Source organism: Oryctolagus cuniculus, chromosome 3, assembly GCF_051225735.1.
Source record: "Oryctolagus cuniculus isolate XC-2025 breed Fujian yellow rabbit chromosome 3, ASM5122573v1, whole genome shotgun sequence".
Lineage (NCBI taxonomy): Eukaryota > Metazoa > Chordata > Mammalia > Lagomorpha > Leporidae > Oryctolagus > Oryctolagus cuniculus.
Genome location: NC_142869.1, coordinates 113,056,472 through 113,076,172, shown reverse-complemented (window position 1 = coordinate 113,076,172; position 19,701 = coordinate 113,056,472). Strand labels below are relative to the sequence as shown.

The window sequence follows — 19,701 nt, the reverse complement described above, 5'->3', positions numbered from 1 at the left end:
GAAGCACTTTTCAATCCATTAATTAGACAAGAATGAGTAATCCCAGGTATTTGCTCTCCATTAAGTAGATCATATATGTCTCAGTCTTCTGCCAAGGAAAATGCCTAAAACAGCCACCCAGATTCACGAGAAAGGGAACAGACTCCAACCCTAGACTAATAATGCTGCAAGGATTCAGATGAAAATATTTGAAACTCATTGAGCAGAATTCTGAACAGATTTAAATTTTAGTGACCCCACAAGTACACACTTGTTTTTACAAAATATTTTTTTGTTCTTCAAAGTCTGCCCTTTTTAGATATGATCTATGGTTCATGAATCTAGAATGTTTTAAATAGAAGGCAGTTAAAATTTATAAGTTTTATACCATATCCATTTTAATTTCTTCCTATGTAAAAAGAAAATCTTTATAAGCAGTAATTTGATCAATGGATGTAGTAACTGTCTACAGACAACATATAGTCCCTAGACACTAGTCCCCTTCTAATGCTTTATTTATTTATTTTTGACAGGCAGAGTGGACAGTGAGAGAGAGAGAGACAGAAAGAAAGGTCTTCCTTTTTCTGTTGGTTCACCCCTCAATGGCCGCTACTGCCAGCATGCTGCGCTGATCCAAAGCCAGGAGCCAGGTGCTTTTCCTGGTCTTCCATGCGGGTGCAGGGCCCAAGCACTTGGGCCATCCTCCACTGCACTCCCTGGCCACAGCAGAGAGCTGGCCTGGAAGAGGGGCAACTGGGACAGAATGTTGCGCCCCAACTGGGACTAGAGTCGGGGTGCCGGCACCACCCCTTTCAACTCTTTACCTATTCCTGAAAGCGTCTTTCATTTGAATTGCATAACTTCGGCAGTGTAACCTGGACCTTGAAGTAAGTATTTACTTCGAGTAAAAGCTCATTTTTAAAAAATTTAGATCATTTTTACCATAAAGCCTATTGCCCTGTGTGTTTCATTGCAGATGGTCAGGTTAATGTGTAGTGAGATGTAATAACTGTCTAAAAGGTTAGCCTATCTCTGCAATTAGATTAAAAAATAAACCTGAGATGATAAGAATAATGAAGAAACTATAAAAATAACAACATACAGGAAAGAAAGGAATTCGGGATGAATGGTGAGTATCAAAACCAATCACCCCAGAAACTTACAATGCAAGTTGTATTCTATAAGCCATGTACAACATAAAAGTGTATGCCTATATCCTCAGAATTTAGTGACTTCTCTGGCTGTGTCCATAAGGCTTCATTACTCCAGCAAGTTGTGCAAGAAGGAAAAAAAAAACTAGCAATAACTTTTCATTCCATGAACTTCCTGGAAATGTCAAATAAATAAGCATCGATTTGTTCAGTTTCTCCCAAACACTTTTAAGTCTTCCTCACAAAACACCTGCTATACAATATTAATCAAACTGAAACTGTTGTCATATAAAAATCTTGTTCATACTTATTCATTTTCTTATAAAAATTTTTAAATCATATACCAAATCTTATAAGTAATTCTATTTTGCACTTTCCACTGAAGAATTTACTGGCTCTGTAAAGATATGAGTCTTTTACCATGGAAGGAATACCCAAAATTTTTGAACTAACCAATTGTGGGTTTTTATAGTTCGTTATCTAAGAGAGGAGTCAGAGGGGATAGAGAGAGCAAGAGATAGCATTTGCACACTCCCATCTTCCCAACTACTGGTTCACATTCCTAAATATCTGGGTTGGGTCAAAGCAAGAACTAGGAACTCAATATGGCAATCCCACTATTGAAGCCATCACCTGCTGTCCCCAGGTTGTACATAGGCAGGAACCTGGAACCAAGAGCACAGCCAGACTCAAATCAAAATACCCCAATACCAGATGTGGGCATCCTAATCACCATCTTAACCTCTGTGCCAAACTCCTGTCCCTAAGTAATTGTTTTGAAAATGCTATAGGTCAACTAGCATTCCAAAAAGCATAGAATACAGTGAAACTTTTCTGTGTGTGTGTTTTTTTTTTCAATATATAGTCTTTGAGATTTGAACTACAGAAAAGTTTCACAAATTATATGTAATCAAATAAAAAGCAAAGACTATCATAAAATGGAAGGCAAGTCAATCTAATTTCACAAGAAAATTAATGTGACTAACATAAAAATACTCTAAGTGACTTTTAAATTATTTTAAGATGATAATTATTTTAAATGACTTTTGTCTGAGTTCTTTCATGGCATTTACTTATATTCTTATATTCAAAGAGGATTGTATTTCATCCAATTATGTTATTACTAAAATTCTATTATAACTGTGAAAGAAGTATGAATATTATAAGGTGATGAACCAAGTAAATATTCTAATATTTATCAGGAATAAAAATTTTCTAGATAAGACAACAGAGATTCCAAATACAAAATATTTCAGGAAAAAACTATTAAGATTGAATGTTAAAATTATTGTGTGAATTTAAAATGTATATTTATATACATATAGACATAATTTTAAGTCATATATGTGTTTTACTCCTCAATGTTGTTTTTTAAAATACTAGCCCCCTAAATCCACTAAGACAACGTCTTTTGGAGAAAGGGTTAATTCCTTCTGAACTTGGAATTGAGACTGATAGTAAAATGTAATGTGTCCACAAACAGAGAGAGAGAGAGGGAGGAAAAGAGGGAGAGGGAGAAAGAGGGGACAAATAGGAGGGGAAGAGGAAGAGAGGGAGGGAGAAACAGAAGGAAAGCAGAAAAGGACAAGCATTTACCATAAATATAATCTCTTAATAAAATGGCAGGTAAAGAAAAAGGAAAAAAGATAAGTATTAGTATTTCCTTAACTTTTTAAAGGAGATATGTACTTACTGACATCTGATAAAGGAAAATTCACTTTCATAAAATGATATACAAAAATATAACCTGAATGATAGGAATATGAAAACAATCACAATTATGTAAGTTCCAATTTAAAATCTAACTTATGTAAATGTTACAAATGTATTTTCAAATCCTTCAGTGAATGGTTGCAGTTGAGAAGTGTGCACTGATTTGAGCATCTAAAGATTACTTGCTCAACTCAGAAGAACATACTCCTGTAATGGAGAGATCTGATGAGCACATCCTTAATCAAATCATCAAACTCAGCATCCTAATAAATGAACTTTCCACCAAAATGTGTTCAGAGATGTGATGCAATATAAAATATATAGAGCGACTTCTGAATTGTTTTTACAAAACCAACAACAGGTCACGGCACTGTGGCTTAGTGGGTAAAGCCACCGCCTGCAGTGCTGGCATCTGATGTGGGCTTTAGTTCAAGTCCCAGCTGCTCCAATTCCAATTCAGCTCTCTGCTATGGCCTTGGAAAGCAGTAAAAGTGCGCACTCCATTCCAGGCACTCTGGTACAGGATGTGGGTATCTCAAGTGTCACAATGACTTAATTAATTTCTTAAGTTCAACTTCCAGTATGCGATATTTAAAGTGGTCTTAGAAAAAAGCAAGCAACACAAGTGAGAAAAAGTCTGATCTGAAATATGTGACATTCTCCAAGACAATTTATTGGTTAAGACAAAAAACAAACACATAAAAAGTAAATTACAAAGGAGGGAGGAAAGACTGGGATTAAAAGCAAATAGTGGGGCTGGCACTGTGGCATAGTGCATAAAGCCACCACCTGCAGTGCTGGCATCCCATATGCTCCACTTCCAATCTTGCTCTCTGCTATGGCCTGGGAAAGCAGTAGAAGATGGCCCAAGTCCTTGGGCTCCTGCACCCATTTGGGAGACCCAGAAGAAGATCCTGGCTCCTGGCTCCTGGCTCCTGGCTCCTGGCTTCAGATCGGCGCAGCTCTGGCCATTACAGCCAATTAGGGAGTGAACCAGCGGATGGAAGACCTCTCTCTCTCTGTTTGTCTCTACCTCTCCTTCTCTCTCTGTGTAACACTTCCATATAAATAATTAAGTCTAAAAAATAGTAAAACATAATCCAATTAAATGAATAAAATATGAGTAGAGATGCATGCATAAGCATTTAAAAATGCTATACTATTATGTTGCCTACTTCATTTTAAATGGTACTATACATGTAGATCAATGTTGCATGTATATAGATGTCACAGATAAGGTAAACTACTATCAACCTTTAATGTTGATAGTAGATATGGTGCTCCACCAATTTCTTTCTTTCTTTCTTTCTTTCTTTCTTTCTTTCTTTCTTTCTTTCTTTCTTTCTTTCTTTTTTTGGACAGGCAGAGTGGACAGTGAGATAGAGAGACAAAGGTCTTCCTTTTCCGTTGGTTCACACCCCAGTGGCCGCCGCGGCCGGCATGCTGTGGCGGGCGCACCGCACTGATCTGAAGCTAGGAACCAGGTGCTTCTCCTGGTCTCCCATGCAGGTGCAGGGCCCAAGGACTTGGGCCATCCTCCACTGCACTCCCAGGCCACAGCAGAGAGCTAGACTGGAAGAGGAGCAACCGGGACAAAATCTGGTGCCCTGACAGGGACTAGAACCTGGTGTGCCAGCGCTGCAGGTGGAGGATTAGCCTATTGAGTCGCTGCGCCAGCCACTCCACCAATTTTTCTTTAAAATTCCAGTATATTCAAACATTTCATAAAACAGTGCTATAGAAAAAATATCATTATGTTGAAGTTTTCATAGTTACTGTTCTCAGATATAAATTAACCTGAAATAAATGTTAGTCTATTCAGAAAGTAAAACAGAAGGATTCCAAACTGGCTGAAAGGAAAAAGACATACTGCTTTAGAAAAAGAAGATAAAGAGCAGAGGAAGTGCATTTCCAGGGAGACTTGGAGAGAAATTTGCAGTGGAAATTCTACAGAATAAAGAGGACACTGTGGAGCAACATAGAAAGGACACATGCACAGCAACCAGCACAGAGACCACACATGACCCTCGCAGCCAAGAGCTATAAGATACGCCAGCTACGGAGAGTGAGGGGAGAGCAGAATGCCAGGAGCTTCTTCTAGGTCTCCCATTTGAGTGCAGGGTCCCAAGGACTTGGTCATCTTCTATGGCTTTTTCAGGTGCATTAGCAGGGAGCTGGATTGGTAGTGGAGCAGCCAGGATTCAAACGGGCACCCAAATGGGATGCTAGCATTGTAGGCAGCAGCTTAACCCATTACTCCACAACATGAGCCCCTAAATTTTATAGGTTTTTTTTATATTTCATATTTCTATTTTCAGTCAGGTCAATATAACTTTTTATTTTTGACAGGCAGAGTGGACAGTGAGAGAGAGAGAGAGAGAGAGAGAGAGAGAGAAAGGTCTTCCTTTTGCCGTTGGTTCATCCTCCAATGGCCGCTGCGGCCGGCACATCGCGCTGATCTGAAGCCAGGAGCCAGGTGCTTCTCCTGGTCTCCCATGCAGGTGTAGGGCCCAAGGACCTGGGCCATCCTCCACTGCACTCCCTGGCCACAGCAGAGAGCTGGCCTGGAAGAGGGGCAACCAGGACAGAACCAGCACCCCAACCGGGACTAGAACCCGGTGTGCCAGCACCGCAAGGCAGAGGATTAGCCTATTGAGCCGTGGTGCCAGCCCCTTGCATATCTTATGAGAACTCAGTTCATATGATTTCAGTCCAACTTTTAAGTTCATTAAGATGATAGTTACTGCCCAGTACATAGTCCATCTTTGAGAACCTTCCATGCCTGAAAAGAATGCACTGCAGCTACAAATGTCTACTAGATAGTTTATTGATATAATTTTTAAGTTTTCTATATATTTACTTATTTAGTTTGTTCTTTTCATAAGATTTATTTATTTATTTGAAAGGGTTACACAGAGAGAGCGAGAGCCAGAGACAGAGAGATCTTTCATCCACAGGTTCATTTCCCATATGGCACCAATGGTCAGGGTTGGGTCAGGTTGAAGCCAGGAGCCAGAAGCGAGGAGCTTCTGCTGGTTCTTCCACGTGGTTGGGGAGCCCAAATGCTTGGGCCGTCTTCTGCAGCATTTCCCATGCCATTGGCAAGGAGCTGGGTCAGAGGTAGAGAAGCTGAAACTTGAATTGGTGCCCACATGGGATGCCACTGTTGTTGCAGGTAGTGCCTTTACCAGCAACACCACAATGCCAGCCCTACAGTTTGTTCTTGTTCTATCAATCATTCAGAGAAATGAAACAGGGTCAGTTTTTTGGAATAGCACATAAAGCCTCCACTTACAATGGCACCCCATATGGGCACTGGTTCATATCCCAACTGCTATGCTTCTGATCCAGTTCCCTGCTAAATGGTCTGGAAAAATCGGTGATGCCCCAAGTGTTTGGACCCCTGCCACAAATGGGGGAGAACCAGAGGAAGCTCCTGGATCCTGGTTTCAGCCTGGTCCAGTGTTGACCATTGCAAACCAACTGATGTAAGATCTCTGTCTCTCTCTGTGTCTGTCTCTCTCTCTCTATCTATAACACTGATATCCTAAATAACTAAATCTTAAAAAGAGAGAGAAATGAAATCCCGATTGTAAATGCTCAATTTCTACTTTTTTCAATTCTCTGTTTTTGTTCCATACATTCTAAACTGATAGTGTTGGTATACTTTATCTAACATTTTATTTCAGAATAGTTTTAAATAAAAAAAAAATTGTTAGGTAGCAATACAAAAAGTTATCGTATAAACCTCAGTCCTTAGTATTTGCTTCATGTAGTGAAGGTTTTTTAAAAGGTTTCTTCTTTGTAACTAGTAATCTTCCACCCTATAAAGTATATCTTTGTCTGATTTTAATGTTACCCCTACAGCTCTCTTACGGTTTCCCGTAGTAAGATGCACATTTTATTATTTTATTTTTAAAAGGATATTCATTTATGCATGTATTTGAGAGGGAGGGAGGGAAACAGAGAGAGAGAGAGAGAGAGAGAGAGAGAGAAACGCATACACACACACACACACACACACACACATCCAATCCCCTGAGAAATTCAATCCCCTGGGTTCACTCCCCAAATGCTTACAACAACCCTTATGGGTGCCAAAGCCGGGAACCAATCACCTGCCCCAATCTGGATTATAGTCAATTTACTTAAAATCTCCTTTTGTCTTTCAGTCTAAAGTGAATATCATCTCTTATATACAGAGCAGAGCCAGATCTGTCTTGTTATCTATGAAAAGGTATACTTTGTATCTATTTATTTGAGAGGCACAGAATCAAACCGATAGAGAGAGCTCCCATCCCCTGGTTCATTCCCTCAAAACCCACAAAATCCATTATTTTCAGAAGCCAGGAATCCGTAACTCAATCTAGGATTCCAACATGCCTGGCAGCAACCTAATTACCTGAGTTATCATCACTGCCTCCCATCACTACATTAGCAGGAACCTGGAGTCAAGAGGTAGAGCCAGGGATTGAACCTGGTACTCTGACAGGGGAGGCTGGTGATCTACCTGCCAGGTCATGCACTTGTTCCTACTAGGCTACATGCCCTCTTCTGTTTTTGAATACAGTGCTAGGGCCATTCTCGGCCAGTTAGTACTGAAATGGTTGTATTCAGGCCTGTCATTTTGCCATTTTTTGCCTCAGTATATCTCATGTCATTTTTTTGCTCCTCTTGTTTATCATCAACTGCCTATTTTTTTACTTAAGCCAATAGTTTTACTTTACCCTTTTAACCCCTATTTTGTGTGCTTCTGACTGATCCTGTGTATCTGTGTATATGTATTTGTTGTAGGGATTACGATAAGTAAGTTTAACTTACTAAAATCTACTTCATGTTAAGGCTGATTTAATTTTCCTACAATGGAGTTATTTTACATTCTTACTCTCCTATTTTATATTATTTATATATATTAAAATACATATTAATGAATATAAATAACTCTACAAATGCAGTCTCATGATTCTGGCTTCAAATTATCTAATTTTTCAAAATAAGAAAATAATTTTATACCTGCACAAGAACAAGGACTCAATCTTTTATATATTTACCATCATGTTTGTAATTTATGGAGCACTTCATTCACTCTTTTTTAAAGATTTATTTTTTATTTGTTTGAAAGGCAAAGTTACAGAGAAAGGGGAGAGATCAAGAAGGAGATATCTTTCATGCGCTGGTTCATTCTCCAAATGGCCTCAAAGGCCAGGGCTGGGCAAGGCTGAAGCTGGGAACCAGAGGCTTCATCCAAGTCTTCAACATGGGTGCCAGGGGCTCAAGTTCTTGGGCCATCTTCCACTGCTTTCCCAGGTGCATCATCAGGGAGCTGGATTGAACGTTGAGTAGCTGGGACTTGGACTGGCACAAATATAGCATGCAGGCAGCAAATTAACCCACTATGCCACAACTTTCGCCCCTATTTCCTTTATTTTCCTTTTAAGATTTAATCATTTATTTGAAAGGCAGAGTCACATAGATAGAGGGAGAGAGAGAGAGATGGGAGGGGGAGAGAAAAGTCTTCCATCCATTGGTTCACTCCCCAAATGGCTGCAAAGGCTGGAGCTGAGCAAGTTGAAAGCCAGGAGCCAGGAGTTTCTTCTGGGTCTCCAATATAGCTGCAGTGGCCCAAGCGCTTGGGCTATACTCTGTTGATTTCCCTGGCCATCAGCAGGGAGCTGGATCGGAGGTGGAACAGCTGAGATCCAAACCAGCGACCTGTGGGATGCCAGTGTTGCAGGAGGCAGCTTTACTTGCTACACTAAAACTCCAGCACTTTTTCTTTATTTTTTCAAAATTGTTTTTATAATTCTTTAAAATACATAGCTGTTTTGAATTTTTCATAATGATTCCATACTTGGCCTTAGGCAGAGTTAATTTCTATTAGTGCAATGCCCTTGAGACTTTGTCAAATTTTCATGTTTCTTTGAATACTTCAGAATTTTTGGTTAAAACTTAACATTTTAGAAAATATACCAACTAATGGAATTTTTTATATCTCTGTGTTTTCTTTAATTAACTTCCTTGAACTTAAGTGTGTAATCTGTCTTTATCATGTGTGCAGTCACTGATTCTATACTTGATTTTATATTTGTTATTACTAATACATTTTATGTCTTTCTAGAAATCTCTGTCATGTATTTATGATTTAGTATTCAATTATTGGTCAAAACTCTTTTAAAACTATTTGTTTTCATAAGGTGCTTACCTTCTTCAGCTTGAATAATAATAATCAAAGCAGCCTGGTACTGCCATAGAAATAGACATGTAGAATGGAACAGAATAGAAACACCAGATATTAATCCACAGGGCTACAACCAATTAAACTTTGACAAAAAAACTAAAAAAAATCCCTGGAGAAAGGGTAGTCTCTTCAACAAACAGTGTTGGGAAAACTGGATCTACAAGTGCTGAAGTATGATACAAAATCCCTACCTTACATTTCATAAAAAAAAATCAACTCAAAATGGATCAAGTATCTATATCTACAACCCAATACCATCAAAGTATTAGAGAAGAGCATTACAGAAACTCTGCAAAACACTGCCATAGGTAAAGACTTTTTGGAAAAAAGGCACAGGCACAGGCAACCAAAGTCAAAATAGACAAATGGGATTACTCTAAGCAGAGAAGCTTTTGCACTGCAAAGGAAGCACTCAATAAAGTGAAGAGGTAACCAACAGAATGGAAAAATGTTTGCAAACTATGCAACTGATAGAGGATTAATACAATCCATAAAGAGCTCAAGACATTCAACAACAAAACAAAAATCTAGTTAAGAAATGTGCATTTTTCAATTAATGAAATGCAAATGGCCAATAGACATAAAAAATGCTCAGGATCACTAGCCAACAGAGAAATGCAAATAAAAAACAAATGATGTATCACTTCACCCATATTAGAATGGCTATCATCCAAAAATAAAAAAAAAATGCTGATGATGATTCTGAGAAAGAGGTACCCTAATACATCATTGTTGGGAATGTAAATTAGTACAAATCATAGTGGAAGATAGTTTGGAGATTACTCAGAAACCTGTAAGTAGATCTACTATATGACCCAGACCCTCTCCTGGGAATTTTCTCAAAATAAATTAAATAAGTATATGAAAGGGTTATCTGTATCATTTGTTTATTACAGCTCAATTCACAATAGCTAGGACATGGAATCAATACAGATTTCCATCAACTGATGACTGGATAAAGAAAAGGTGGTATAGATACACGATGGAATACTTTTCAGTCATAAAAAAGAATGAAATCCTGTCTTTTGGAACTGGAAGCCATTATGCTTAGTGAAATAAGCTGGTCCCCAAAAGACAATCTTCATTTATTTTCTCTGGAATGTGGTAGTTAATATACAATACGAAAAACATATATGAATGAAATGGACATCTTTTGATGTGATTACTGTTTTTAGCCCTTGTGTATACCGTTGTGGAGTTGTGGTATTTCCACTTTTTGAATATTATGATTAGTGGTGCCTTAAGCCTGCGGTAGTGGTGCATTAAGCTTATGATTATAGAGTGGGCTGAAATTGTGTTTTTGCAAAAATTAAAGAAAAAAGAAAGGAAGAATGGAGGGGGTTGAGGAAAGAGAGAGAGAAAGGAAGGGAGGTAAGAATGGTTATCATTTTAAAATTGTACCTATGAAATACATGAAATCCATTGTCTATTTTAATAAAAAATTAAAAAAAAACATTGCAGCTAGTTCTCAATTCTTTTTTTCCGAATTTCTCAAATGCCTCTCAAATCATGCAAACAGATGTATACAGCTTCCCACATCAGGCAGTGACAGAGGAGAATTCTTCTGAGCCCCTCTATGGCTCTCTTATCTCCACAATTTGTTGGTTAATTTTCTGGCTGATTCTTTGCCCACACTAAACAGGAGCACTGCCTTAGGTTAACACACCTCTGTGCTTCAGAATTCATCTCACCTGCGTTTTCAATTTTAGCTAGCAAAGCCATAGGTCTTCCCTTACTACTCCAAACTGAATCAGGTATATGCATCCTCCAATCTATGGGTTTCAATGAGAGTTTAAAACTTCTTGCTCACCTTAGAATAGTGAGTGAAAATGGGAGCTGCCCTCACAAGAACAGCATGGATGCTCACTCTTCTAACCTACAGCTTCAATATTTATGTCTAAAAGTTTAAGTTGTTTGAAAGGCGGAATTACAGAGAGAAAATGAAAGAGAAAGATCTTCCATTTTGTGATTCACTCCTTGAATGGCCACAATGACTAGGCCAAGCCAAGGCAAGGGGCCTCGAACTCCAGCAGGTCTCCCACATGGGCTGCAGGGGCCCAAGTACTTGGGCCATTACCTGATAATTTCCCAGGTGCATTAGCAAGGAGCTGGATCAGAAGTGGAGTAGATAGTACTTGAACTGGCACTCATATATAATACCAGTGTCTCAGGAGGTGGCTTAACCACTGTTCCACAATGCTGGCTCTACATCAATTTTAAGAGTAATTGTTTTAGTAACTTGTTGTCTACTTTTGGTTGGTATTTGGTGCCCTGAAAAATTGTGCCTGACAACTTTCTTCCCATATTATATTTGATATTTGAGGAGAAGTTGACAACATCTTCATGCAGATGTAACTGGAAGCTTATTACAAATTAATTTAAATATAAATGTACTTCTATTTTCTTAAAATATTTAACCTGAAATACACTTGCAGTCCAGAATTCATTCTCTTCTCTCACAATTGGTCTTGTAAATTTTCTAGTCAGGAAAATCTAAGCATTATTATAAAGGGCTTTGATGGAGTTGTGATAAGATAAAAATTATTTTCAAGTTATTTTTTAATCAAATAACATCACATCCAAGTGGACTTCCAACATATAAATTAATATATTACAAACTTCAGAATAAAAAGATAAAGAAAACTGTAATATGTACTGTTAATGGATTTCAAGCCAAAATTAAATATTTTTAAAATATTTATTTGAAAGGCAGTGTTACAAGAAAAGGAGAGAAAGAAAGATCTGTCTTCCATTCAGTGGTTCACTCTCCAAATGACCACAACTGCTAGAGCTGGGCCAATGGGAATCCAGGAACAAGAAGCTTCCTATGGGTCTCCCACCTGGGTGCACAGGCCCAAGTACTTGAGCCATCCTCTGAAATTTCCCCAAGTGCATTATCAGGGAGTTTGATTAGAAGTGGAGCAGCTGGTGGTGCCCATATACGATGCCAGCACATCAGGAAGCAGCTTTACCCAGTAAACCTCAGCATTGGCCCCAAAATTAAATCTTTTTTTTCCAAAATTAAATAGTTTAAGAATTGTTGTGAAAAATATTTCTTGGCCTGCTTAAGATTTTAATATTCGTTGGGATGTAAGAAAAGTATCTTAAAAAGCAAAGAATGATTTTAATATTATTCAAATACACAAGTTAAATGATTCATAAATATCAAAAATTAATGCATATGTATTGCATTATAAATGCTCAATCAATAAAAATTTAGATGGTAGTTTACAATGTTAACTATTTGTATTTGCAAATTGAATACATATATAATGAAAAAATAATTATTCTTCCAACCCATTTCCTTTGTGCATTTTTTTCAAATCAAGTAGTTTCAGTTTATTTATCTGCAATGTACTTAAAAGAAGTACTTTTGCTAATGTTAGACACAGTGTAACACACATTAATTGTAGTAATTATAAGAGATGATACTGAAGTAGTGAAGAGAGAGGAGCACCAAGAGCAAAAAAAGGTCAAGGACAATGACTCAGACTATTTCGTCAAAGTGTTTAATGCTCAAGTAATAGCACTAATCTATATATGAATAAATACTTAGCAAAATGGAAAGTACATCTCTTACAGTGGTTTTTGCTTTGTGATAAGACCCATGAGAAAATTATCCCGGTTGTCTTGGGAGGCTTGCAATTTTTATGTAACGTATCTCCAAAAGTGACATAATGGAGAAGCATCTCTATTTCAGATGGCATAGGATACAGAAGTCTTTTTAATAGCACTTTTTTCTTGAACACATCTGACTGGAAACATATAAGTCAAAATTTAAGAGATCCATTTCACAACCAAATGCTTGAAACAGAAATGCAATATTCAGTTTGAAAATCACATTAAGTTTTCCAATTGTATATGTCCCTTTAAATCTCAAAGTAGAAATGTAGCTGTGCGTAGTGTAGAGACTGTGTGTGAGGTCATCACAGCCTATGGAGGAATTTCAATGACACAAAAAAGCATTTTATTGTATATTCAGAAAGAAAATATATTACCATTTTCATTAAAAAACCACAATCCTATGTGAAAAACACATTCTGTTATTTATGCTTTATATATCTAAGTCTTAAATAAGAACAATAATTATAAAAATCCATTAAGGCGATTCATTTTAAGCAATTTTGTTAAATACATATTTATTGCATGAATAAGCTCCTCTAAGGCACTCTCACTGTGTTAAGGACATGTTATGAATTTTTTTAACTACTAAATAACGCATTTCTTCAGGGGTGACTCAGTTTAATAAATCATATACACTGTAATATGTTTTATTATATATTTATATGGAAAGAAATACTCTAATTTATTAAGCAGTGCTAATAGTCAGAAACAGTTTAATATAATAACAGATAAAAGAACAAGATAAAAATTACATGTAATTAAATACCAAAGATATACATTCAAAAGAATCTCTAAACCAGTTTTTTTTTTTTTTTAGAAAATCATCAATACACATGCATAAGATTTTCTTCTTGTTCACTTACCAAATGGCCACAACAGCCAGATCTGGGCCAGGCAAAAGTCAGGAGCCAGAAATTTCATCCTGGTCTGTGGGTTTTAGCAACTCAAGTATTTGGACTTTTTTCCAGACACCTTAGCAAGGTGCTGGATCATAACCATAGCAGCTGGACTTGCACTGCCACTCTGATATGGGGTGCCTAGGATGCAAGTGGTGGCTTAACCTGCTACCTCACAATTCTGGGTCCTGGATTTCATTTTTTAATGAATGAATGCTATTCCATTCTCTCTCTCTGTGTGTGTACCACATTTCCTTCATCCATCAACTTAGGTGCCTAGAGTGATTCCATATCTTGGCTATTATGAATAGTGCAATATAGAAGTCAGAGATCTCTTCCATATGATGACCTTCATATATGTATGCATAAGTGGAATAGAGCTGGGTCATTTGGTAGATCTATTTTTAGGTTTTTGTGTGATCTTCACACTAATCTCCAGAACGGCTTTACTAATTTATATTTGACCAAGCGTACACAGGGGTGCCCTTTTCTCCACATCCTTGCCAGTATTTTTGTGTTTTTTTTTTTTGATAATAGTTATTCCAACTAGAATGAGATGATATTTCATTGTGGTTTTTATCTGTGTATCTCTAATGGTTAGTGCGAACATTTTTTTCATTTATTGGTTGGTCATTAGTATTTCTCCTCTTGAAGAATGCCTGTACATGCCATTTTCAAATGCTTAACTGGATTGTTTGGTATCTTATGGCTGTTGAGTTTTTAGAGTTCTTTACATATTCTGGAAAGCTATCCTTTGTCAGATGATTGGATTGCAAATATGCCCTCCTATTGTGTCAACTGTCTCTTCTTATTGTGCAGAAACTTCTGAGTTTGATATAATCCTGTTTGTCCAGCTTTGATTTTTGTTTTCTGTGCTTTTTTTGAGTCTTATCAAAATATGTAATTTCCTTTATTGATACCTTGACATGTTTTCCCCACATTTTCTTCTAGTAGTTTAGTATTTTTAATTGTTACATTTAGGTCTTGCTCCATTTTGAAGTTATTTTGTATAAGGTGTGAGATAGGTTTAAATTTCAAAATCTGCACTTTCTCCAGCACTATTTATTGAAAAGACTATCCTTTCTCTAAAGAATATTCTGAAAATTGATTGATTATAAATGCTTGTCTTAATTTCTATTGATCTATATGTGTGTGTTTGTGCCATTACCATCCTAGTTTTTTACACCAGGCATCCTTAGGTCAATCTCATGAATAAATTTTAAAATAATATGCAATATTTACATGGTGGCCATCTTCATGAGCGAAGTATTCATAAATATCACCACTCAGTCAAATTAGAAAGTAGTCATAACTATTTGTGCTGTGTAACATTGCCAGATCAATTCTCACGATAATAAGCCAGCAACTTAGTGAGGTATTTTCTACTTAATTTCTTTGAGATAACATATTTTAAATTTATATTATAGTAAAAAAATTACATTATAGTCAAAGGATTAATGGCACTACTAAATAAAGAGTTCAACAAATACAAAGTAAGAAGATCATAGTCCAGCAGGAAAATAGGGTTAACAATAATCAAATGAAAAGATGTTCAATTTCACTCATATAAGGCATTGATAGGAATACACACTATTATAGTTTAAATGATTTCTACTATTTTAAAAGCAGCAGTAGTTTGAGCAATCAGAGAGTTCTGGCCAAAAGCAGAGGAAAATTATCCTGGCACAAATCTTGTCAGGGAGTAAAGTGGAAGCTGAGCATGAGTAACAATTTCCACATCATTCCCTTTCTGCCCGTTTATCGAGAAAACTTGTAATGGGTATGGCCACTTGTGTACAGTTCTCATAATCATGCTTGGAGGCCCACATTGAAATGCATGTTTCGTAATCCACATCCACTTAACCCAATTTTTACATTTTTATCGAATGTCAAAAGACTTGGAATGTAACTCCAATTGCTTATAATTATATATGACTGTGGTCACACTACCTCTTTTTGGGATTAGAATGTAAGAAATGCAAACTACATTATAAATGACAATTCTTGAGTTAAAATGATATAATGTATAGAAAATAGCGGGTGAGACGAAAGTCAATATAAAAATGCTTATATTTATAATTTATTTGTTCACAGAGAGTTTGTTAATTTGATATCCTTACTCATGTTAAAATTGTTTCAAGGTTACGTAACCTAGCAAGAGCATTCAAATATGGCCAAAATGTATTTTGCTTTTAATTCTTGGCTTTGTAGATGTATCAAACAACAAATGGATGAAATAATATTGCTGACTTTCATAACCATGGCCTAACTAGAAGTGATCAAATCACCTGAGACAAGATGAATTTTTATCTTAAGTTATTTAAGAATCTCTGCCAGTTACATCATTTTGTGAGTGAAAGCATTTAAAACTAATTAACTTATTTAACATTGATACGACTAAAATTCCATTTATAGTGTTAACCTGTCATATTTTTATTTTTTATTCAATACCATTGTGGCACCCTTTCTCAAATAAGTGGCAACAACTGTTCTCACTTTTGAGTCATGGATGTTTCCTTGAGCATTTTTCCTCTAATGAGAACCAAGAACAATGGCTAGAATTGCTTGTGCAAAGATGATGGAAAAATTGATATGGCTGTGACCTCTATGGATGATTGACTACAACAACTAAAGCTAATGACTGTGGAAGCAGCAACCTTTTATTCCTTTTTTAAACACAGGACATATGTCGGGACAGTAAAAAACTAGCACAGTGGGAGTTGTTGACACTAAAGGCTTTTTTTCTCTTTAAGTGACAATGTAACAAACAAAGAATAAACGATAAAGAAGCAATAACTACCAAGGGACTTTTTCCATTATAACATTTTGTGTATTATTTCAAGGTGAAGGAGCCAGATTATATGATTTCCATTTTAAGGAACCACATGGGAGAAATTACTTGAATTACTGGATACTTAGTTCAGGTAGCAAATCTTTTCCAATCATTATTCAACAAATGTTCTTAAAATTAACATGGGTAATTCATCGAGATAAATCTTTCACCAAACACAGTAATCCAGCCCAACAGTGTCAATGACTTTCAAGATTATTACAAAGAGCACAGATGCTTACATAAACTTGACTCAAAGTTTGCGACAGGTAAGGTCATCTTCTTGAAAATGCATACAAGAGAGTGCTCATAGTTGACAAAGATACCCAAATAATCATCCGTGTCAGAAAAACAGACCTCACAATCCAGGAAGCCATACACCTTCCTCCTACCTAGAATGCTTTCTAATGCAGCAAATGGTAAGCCCACTCCAGCTGTATAGAGCATCATAAAATAACATGGTGAATGAAAGAGAGTGATTTTTCTCAATGAAAATCAGAAGGAGGAAGGCACATATCTCACTAGTCAGAAATTCAATCACACAGGATCATTTGAGAATGTAATATATACATATCACTATTGCTATATGAAATATGTACAGCACATACAAAGATACAAAATAAATATAAAGTATCATTCATACCCTCATCAACGACAGTCTCTGGATAGGGAGGTAATACAAATAGACATTTAGTAACCGAGGAAAAAGCATACAAAATTAAGTCAAAATTTGTGTATGACTTTATTGTAAATTTCCTGTAGAGGAAAAATTATCTATGAAGAAAGCTGGAAGACACAGAGCCAAGTGATACAGCTAATACTAAGTAGAATGTTGAGAAATAAGGTGTAGGTATTCACTGGGATGCCAAGTCTCATATGCAAGGATGCACATACTTTAATTAGTGAGCAAGGCAAATAAACTAAGGCCTAGAAAGAAAGTTGGAGATACTTTGAGTTGGTTATAAGGTGACCTTGGATCCTTTGGAGGTTGTTATGGACTAAACTGAGACCATCTCACATTCATATATTGAAGCACTACCCACTAGCCCCTCAAAAGTTAACTGTTATTTGGAAAATAACCCATGTGGGAGACCCAGAAGAAGCTCCTAGCTCTGATGTCATGCTGGCCCAGCCTTGGCCATTGTAGCCATTTGGAAAGTGTACAGGTGGATGGGAGATTTCTCTATCTGCCTCTGCCTCTTCCTCTCTGTAACTCTGCCTTTCAAATAAATATTTTTTTTATAAAAGTTAGTTATTGATGATAAAACCCAGCAGAGCTTCTAAAACTAAATGTCATAAAAAAGTAGGACCTCAATATGTTTCACAAATCCTATAGCTAGCAGAAATTCCTGGCTACATGGGGAAAGAAAACAGAATATCTTAAAATGGCATTGAAATGTGAGGCCTTTATTTGACTTCTCTTATCTGGCAACAGAAGAGATATTATTATATTAACAAAGGTACTGCTGACTGTGAAGACCATCTCTCTGTTTCATAGATGAGAATACAGGCATGCAATTAATGATTAATCCTGGGTCATTAAAAGTGGGTCCTGGAGAACTCAGGCCCCCAAGGTTCTGTTAACTTGATTTCCATGAGATCTACTTACATGGAACAAGGGAAATGAACAAATGAACTGATATGATTGTAAAGACATTGTGGCTATCTCATAACTACCCTCACAAGCCATATAGCACTTTCCTCTCATCCATCTGGAGAAGTGAGAAGGAACTATTTTTAAGATATTATTTTTGTTCACTGTTAAATAACATGAATATTGGATCAGCTATACATCTTTTTATATTTACAACTATCAAAATTATTATATGTTCTGAAATCTTATTAAGTGCTTTCCAGATATTTTATTTCATCTTCCTGGTTTAGATATAGGCTCTCTGACTGTGCAGATTTCGAAAATTTAGAGAAGTTTGTGGACAAAGATCTTAAAGTTATTAAGATGAGGACCCAAGTCTCAGACCTAGTTTTACCTGACATCAACACTTCATAGCCATTTCATGCATCGCTTCCTTTTAGATGCCTATATTTACATAGTGTGTTCTAATTGCTTCTTGCATGCACTTACTTTAGCTTCCGTATGATAAAAGGGCCTCAGAGTGTGATCACTGCCCACTGGTGCTATTCTGCTTACCTGATCTGCGTCCAGCAATCAGGACTTTATTCTAATGGAGACATGAAGAATATAGATGTAAATATAGATGTAAATCTATATGTTAATCTATGTTAATCACTATACCCCCATTGTATATTCATTCCATGGAAGATGTTGAATTAGTAATTATGTCTAAATGATGCATACTGACCAACTGTGTTGGCACCAGACATATTTTTAGATAACTGCTGTTTTCCACTCTGTGTTCCAAAGAATCTAATACTTTCATGCAATTCTTGAAATTCAAATGTCTCAGTCTTGTTAAGCAGCTCCCCCTTTTCCACATTCTTTCTTTTCCTCTAATACAAATTTTTATATAATGGTCTACAGAAGATCAATGGTTGGATTTCATGCAATTATCAGAAAGACAATACATTATTTTTCTATGTAGTTTAACAATGAGGGATACATGACATAGCAAAAGATAAGATTTGGAGCTGAGATTACAGCACAATGAATTAAGCCACCACCAGTCATGCTGGTATCCAATATAAATGTGCTGGATTTAGTCCTCCACTTCACATCCAGCTTTCTGCCAATGTACCTGAGAAGACCGGAATAGAGATCCTAGTCCCTGGCTTTGTCCTGGATCATACTTGGCTTTTGTGGCCATTTGAGGAATCAATCAATGAATGAAAGATATCTCTCTCTCGCACTCTCTCTCTGTTTCTTCTTTGCTCTATTTTTCAAATAAATACATACATAGATAGATTAGATAGATAGATAGATAGGATGATACATAGAAAACATGGGGCTTTCGTTAAAAAGATAACGTTCACTGTGACAAAAGAGAAAATTTAAATAGAATGAATAATTCTGAGATTATTGATTGCAGACAAATTATTTACCTTCTCTTAATTTAAACTTCTCCACTGAAATGATAAGGGTTACATTCTACTTTTTACTGGGTTTTAGATGGTTTTGGCATTCAATTAAGTATGTGTGTATAAACCTTCATCCACACAGTGTGAAACCGTAGCAAGTGGGTTATTTTATTTAGTCTTCAAAAGAAAAAAATGTGTATCCCGTTAATTAAATATAATCATCAAGAACTCTTTTGGGAAAGGAGGCATGCTTCATTTCTCTCTCAGCATTAGAAA

At 36.5% G+C, this 19,701-nt stretch overlaps 1 protein-coding gene and 1 pseudogene across 4 annotated transcripts in view; both read right to left on the bottom strand.

Annotated features, from left to right (window-relative positions):
* The window catches only part of DPP10 (dipeptidyl peptidase like 10), a 1,526,588-nt gene that overhangs the window by 492,022 nt on the left and 1,014,865 nt on the right, over positions 1-19,701 (bottom strand). The window lies entirely within an intron of this gene.
* LOC127491795 (rab GDP dissociation inhibitor beta pseudogene) overlaps positions 1-19,701 on the bottom strand; it is a 67,536-nt pseudogene that overhangs the window by 24,644 nt on the left and 23,191 nt on the right.